The following is a 6,765-nucleotide window of genomic DNA, read 5'->3' on the forward strand; positions in this document are numbered from 1 at the left end:
AAGCTCATGCTCAAATAAATTGGTTAGTCTCTAAGGTGCCACAAGTACTCCTTTTCTTTTTTAGAAAATGTAATGTAACACTTAGTGAAGAAGACTTAGGGAAAGGCCCCTGCTGTTAAGAAAGGAGCCAAAAAACAAAACAAAAACCCCAGCATGGCACTATGAATTTATATAATAAAATAACACATTGTCATAATGCATCCTATGCTCTTTTGCCCCATCCTCAGTTTAGCCCTGCAGAACACCAGACAGATCTGCTTGGTACAGGACGTTCTTACGCCGTAACTAAAATAAAGGTGGCTTTAAGGCAGTCTATGTGATCTATGCAGCTGCATAGTGCACTGCACTTCCAGTGGCTCTCTGTCACATACGCATACTCAACCCACTAGCCATAGCATGGGTTCCATGCGGGTTAAATCACTGATACCCATCCATCATCCCATTGAGGGCTGTGTGGCAGATACTCAGTTCGCTTGCTGCCCTCACCCACTTGTAATGTTGTGCTTTAGCATTATCTCCTGATTTCCCAGCCCATTTAAGAGGATTATTAAAGCCAACCTGATACTTTCAAGAAAGGCACATAGACCTCAAACAGGCAGACCAATTTAGATTAGGTTAGAGGTTGCTGAGTCCAAAGTGTGAGACAGGGTGAACACACCTCGAGCAGACAGGCAGGAAGTGGCTGGTGGAGGGAGAATGTTATATGTAAACAGGGTGTATAGGAACCCAGAAGTGGGGAGAGAGATGAATTGGTCCCATGCAGGTTAAATCATAAAACCTACCAAGTAAGGCTAGCCCTACAACAGCAGTACATTCCTGCTGTATTTGCCTACAGTGAGGAAATTGAAAAGCTTGAGCTTTTCTGGCTACCACGCAACACCCGACCGTCAAATTTTCTCTTTGGCAAATAACCAAAAATAATTTGAAATAAATGAAATACTTTTGGTTTTTTTAAATCAGGAAAATAATATATTTCTTATCTTTAAGTGACTCCAGATTAGACTAGGGCAAGAACTGTTCTTTTTGCAGTCTGCCTTTGTGGGATACATCTTCCTCATCCTCCCTTTTTTTGTTTTTGGTTGTTGTTTTTGTTGTTGTTTTCTCCTAGGGTGACCAGACAGCAAATGTGAAAAATCGGGACGGCGTTGGGGGATAATAGGAGCCTATATAAGAAAAAGACCCAAAAATAGGAACTGTCCCTATAAAATCGGGACATTTGGTCACCCTATTTTCTCCAGAGTTGCAGCGCTGAACATTTTGAGATTCTGGCACCAGGTCTGAGATATCACACCAAAGCCTGAGGCGAGACAGATATAACTCCTCTACTTGAGGGGAAGAAGGGACGCTGTGGAGTGGAAAGAAAAGGAGTACTTGTGGCACCTTAGAGACTAACCAATTTATTTGAGCATGAGCTTTCGTGAGCTACAGCTCACTTCATCCGATGAAGTGAGCTGTAGCTCACGAAAGCTCATGCTCAAATAAATTGGTTAGTCTCTAAGGTGCCACAAGTACTCCTTTTCTTTTTGCGAATACAGACTAACACGGCTGTTACTCTGAAACCTGTGGAGTGGAAGATAACCCAGCAGACTGATCCCGTCTAGTCCTGAAATGATGAATCTAGTACATACAACACATATTCAGGGTAGACAGCGAAAATGAAACCACTTTGTGCATTGGAATGCTATGAGACATCTCTAGCCAATTCAGATCTCTCTTGTGTTAGACATTTGCTACAAAGTCGATTTATTCAGTTACTGGCAGTTGTGTGCGCCTCAGTGAATACCATACAACTTTATTGTGTATAGCATTCCTTCTGGAGTCAATGGGAGTTTGGCTGAACTTAGGTGAGGAGGTTTGGACTCTAATAATAAGGAACTGCAGAGGAGGAGGATTTTGCCAAAGACACCCCAATAAACCTTTGCACCAATTCCCACTGCACCCTTTGAAGTGCTGTGTAAAATTGCAGAAGGGATTCTAAGAGGCTATTTAGGACTGGAGCACTTGCTAAAGGTAGGGTCGCTTGTCACAAGAGGATGAGAACTCTGATGTTGTCCTGGGTATTTCCATGAGATAAAAAGCATTTTTTCTTGTTGAATATCCCTACTCAGAGCATTTATATCAACCATCATAAATCTCAACTCAACTGGAGCACATACACTTACAGACACATAGATGCTGCAAATATATCCAAGATTTAGTAAACGCTGAATGCCTGCACAAATACTTAGTTTGCAACCAATTAGATATATTTCTCCCCATTTCTGTAACTACCAGGACTAATATTGCACAGGAAATATTCTAACAAATCAAAGGTAAAATAAACAGAATTTTCCTTTGCACCCAGTTTTTAATTCAGATGGAATTAAGTTATCCAAAGTCACTTGGAAATAATCCTTTCTAAATGGTTTCTGCTGGATCCTTGTTTCAGGTGCAAAGTGTCTGAGTTGAGTTGTCCTGTCCTGGAGTCTTTAAACTCTGGTGATTGCTGCCTGCTTTATTAACCTGGATTCTTGATAATGATGATGCCTCCAAGCATGGAACTGCGAGTTGGTACTCAAAGCAATTACTAGTCCCCACCCTTGCTTCTGCCCAGAATCTTGCTGATAATTCTGGTGCCAGATTCCCTTTGGAGCTTAAGCTCTGGCAAACAAGTCCCTTTCTAGTCTTTGCTTTTCACTACATTCTCATTCTCTCTCTCTGGTTGTTTTCAAAGAATCCACTACTTTTCTGGCATGTTCAACTTACTTGCTGGGCCCGCCCATAAACAGAAGAAAGAAACCTATTGGCCAGAATTCCTCCAAACAATTAGAAAAGCCCTTTCTCCAGCACTGGGAATGCCCTGTTATTCTGCCAGGGATCTGTAAGCAGTTTGTATAGATATAGTCCACTTTTAAAACTTATCTACAGATGCCAGTTTGAGGTTACCCTGATACAAGTGTGTTTCATCAAGTTGTCTTTTGAATGTTCTTGAACCCTATGTGCATCGTAGCTATTGTGATTCACCCACTTCCAGCAAGCTTCTAACACAGGGGTGGCCAATCTGTGACTCCGGAGCCACATGTGGCTCTTCAGAGGTTAATACGCTGCTCCTTGTCTAGGCACCGACTCCGGTGCTGGAGCTACAGGTGCCAACTTTCCAATGTGCCGGGGGGTGCTCACTGCTCAACCCCTGGCTCTGCCACAGCCCATCCCCCCCACTCCACCCCTTCCCAGCACCTCCCCTGAGCCTGCCCTGCCCTCCCTCCTCCCCCCCGGCCCCCAGAGCCTCCTGCACACCAGGAAACTGCTGAAGGGGAGAAAAGGAGAAGTGCTGATTGGCGGGGCTGCTGGTGGGTGGGAGGTGCTGGGAGTAGGGTGGGAGCTGATGCGGGGCTGCTGACGTATTACTGTGGCTCGTTGGCAATGTTCATTGGTAAATTCTGGCTCCTTCTCAGGCTCAGGTTGGCCACCCCTGATCGAACACAAGAGAGATCGATAAAAACAAAATTGAATTGGATAGAGATGTCCTATAACATTCCAATGCACACAGTGGTTTCATCTTCTCAACAATTTTTTTATTCATTAAACCATTTCAAAAAGCAGCATGTGTGATCCAGACACCTCAGTGGTTCTGTTTGACCATAATATAGCCTGTGGAGACTGGAGTCTATGTTAGAGTATCAATTAATCAATCGAGGCAGCAAAAAAACAGGATCTGCCAAACACAATCCCATTTATCTTGTGGTTTTATTTTCTTATATACATATTTATTCTGCCTCCTTTGTGTTGGCATTTGGGTGCCGTAATAAAATCAGATGCAAACATAGCAATGCTACTTGGGTAACAAACAATCTAATCCCACTTTGGCCAGTGATGGCTACAGGTTGAAAGGTTTAGTTGAGGTGCTAAGATGCCTGAGCTTTGTTTGTGCTAATTAATTACGGTCATGTTTAAAATTTCCCCATGGTCCTTTGTAATGGCTGCCAAACAGGAAACGCTGTTGCTGCTTGTTTGAAGCTTTACTAGAATGTGCACATTAGTAGAGTGCATCTGAGCTAGATTGTAAATTACGGGTTCCGATGGTGAGGAGCTGTGGATATTATTCTCAGCTCTGTCACTGACTGTCTGTGTGACTTTGGAGGAATGATTTAACCTTTCCATACCTCAGTTTCCCCATCTATAAAATGGTTTCTCTGTTTTCTCATCTACCTACTTCTTATGGCTTAGAACAGCCTTCCATGTCCCATATTCTAGATTGCACCTCTATGGCATACTACACTCTTAAAACTGGTGTTTCGTTGTTGTTTGTTTTTTTATTTTCCCAGAATTTTCCTACTTTGATTTACTCGAAAAGAATTTCAACACTGTGTCTTGTATCTGAACAAAAGAAGAGTCTGACTCAAAACCCCAGACACAGGACAAATTTGAGATCTTTGAAATACAGACCCAGATCAAAGTTTTTCATTTCAGGCCCATCTCTAATTAGAGCTTTCTTCCTGTGTACGGTGTTTGTTTAAATTAGCTCATAAGCTCTTTGCAGCAAAGACCCAGCCTCTGTGTTTTGTACAGTATGAGAAACAAATAATATACAGGGCTACATAAATACAATAATCATAATACATCCAATGTTCAGCCAACTGGATTTGTAGGTTGGTGGCACCACATTTCAGAGTATCTGGTGAAATGGAAACACTTATACTGTTCCACTGCTGGCGGAGAGGAGTTTATTTAAAATATAAGTAAATTTTTTAATTGAAAAGAAATCTTAGCTAAAGCTCTGGGCATGCTTTGTAATACAGTAATAACAATTCCAGACATGTCTCTTTTGTATTATAGTTGTCACCTTATCTGTTCCTTCTTGCCCTAACAGCAGCAGCACTCATCTGAAAAGGCCTTCTTTGCAGAGGGCTCCACACATTATAGGCTATATAGGAAAAATCAAAAAGAAAAGGAGTACTTGTGGCACCTTAGAGACTAACCAATTTATTTGAGCATGAGCTTTCGTGAGCTACAGCTCACTTCATCAGATGTATACCGTGGAAACTGCAGCAGACTTTATATACACACAGAGAATATGAAACAATACCTCCTCCCACCCCACTGTCCTGCTGGTAATAGCTTATCTAAAGTGATCATCAGGTGGGCCATTTCCAGCACAAATCCAGGTTTTCTCACCCTCCACCCCCCCACACAAATTCACTCTCCTGCTGGTGCTAGCTCATCCAAAGTGACAACTCTTTACATAATCAAGTCGGGCTATTTCCTGCATAAATCCAGGTTTTCTCACATCCCCCCACCCCCATACACACACAAACTCACTCTCCTGCTGGTAATAGCTCATCTAAACTGACCACTCTCCCAAGTTTAAATCCAAGTTAAACCAGAACATCTGGGGGGAGGGGGGGTAGGAAAAAACAAGAGGAAACAGGCTACCTTGCATAATGACTTAGCCACTCCCAGTCTCTATTTAAGCCTAAATTAATAGTATCCAATTTGCAAATGAATTCCAATTCAGCAGTTTCTCGCTGGAGTCTGGATTTGAAGTTTTTTTGTTTTAAGATAGCGACCTTCATGTCTGTGATTGCGTGACCAGAGAGATTGAAGTGTTCTCCGACTGGTTTATGAATGTTATAATTCTTGACATCTGATTTGTGTCCATTTATTCTTTTACGTAGAGACTGTCCAGTTTGACCAATGTACATGGCAGAGGGGCATTGCTGGCACATGATGGCATATATCACATTGGTGGATGTGCAGGTGAACGAGCCTCTGATAGTGTGGCTGATGTTATTAGGCCCTGTGATGGTGTCCCCTGAATAGATATGTGGGCACAATTGGCAACGGGCTTTGTTGCAAGGATAAGTTCCTGGGTTAGTGGTTCTGTTGTGTGGTATGTGGTTGTTGGTGAGTATTTGCTTCAGGTTGCGGGGCTGTCTGTAGGCAAGGACTGGCCTGTCTCCCAAGACTTGTGAGAGTGTTGGGTCATCCTTTAGGATAGGTTGTAGATCCTTAATAATGCGTTGGAGGGGTTTTAGTTGGGGGCTGAAGGTGACCGCTAGTGGCGTTCTGTTATTTTCTTTGTTAGGCCTGTCCTGTAGTAGGTAACTTCTGGGAACTCTTCTGGCTCTATCAATCTGTTTCTTTACTGAGAGTTACCAAAATCATAAACATTCTCAGTGATAGCCTGGCAATGGGGAAACATTCTTTAAAACAATATTTATAGCAGAAATCCTAGGCGTGCCAAACAACCCTAAGAGCTTGTGACTGTTATCTGGAACACCCAGATCAGGAACTAAAAAGCTTTTGGTAGTCAAGACAGCAGCATTACCCACTCCAGGATTCAAGAAATCATGAGGCCAGCTCATTTTAAAAAATCATAATATATTTCAGGGTTTTTTATTTACCACCTGGATTATTAATCTTTAGGATGCACTCTGTTCATGATTTCAAGCTTTTCTCCGCAACCACAGGATCTAGAAACTTACTTTTTTTTTTTTAATGAAAGCTGAGATTCCTCTGCCATTACTTGATTCCAGAAGCTGAGGTTTTAAGAATAACACCAAGTATTGTGAGACTTGCATTAAACTCATGAAAGTTGCTAACACTGAGATTTATTGTCAATGCCGATATCTCAAAACAAATGTCTCAGTGAATTTTCCAGGTGAATTCCTGGAGACATAACAGAGATTGTGTTCTGGGATTCTTATAACATTCTCACTCACCATAGAACCAACAATCATCATCTTACACAGATAATTTTTTTTTAATACACTTGATTTTCCCCTG

The sequence above is a fragment of the Caretta caretta genome, chromosome 7 (assembly GCF_965140235.1).
Source record: "Caretta caretta isolate rCarCar2 chromosome 7, rCarCar1.hap1, whole genome shotgun sequence".
NCBI lineage: Eukaryota > Metazoa > Chordata > Testudines > Cheloniidae > Caretta > Caretta caretta.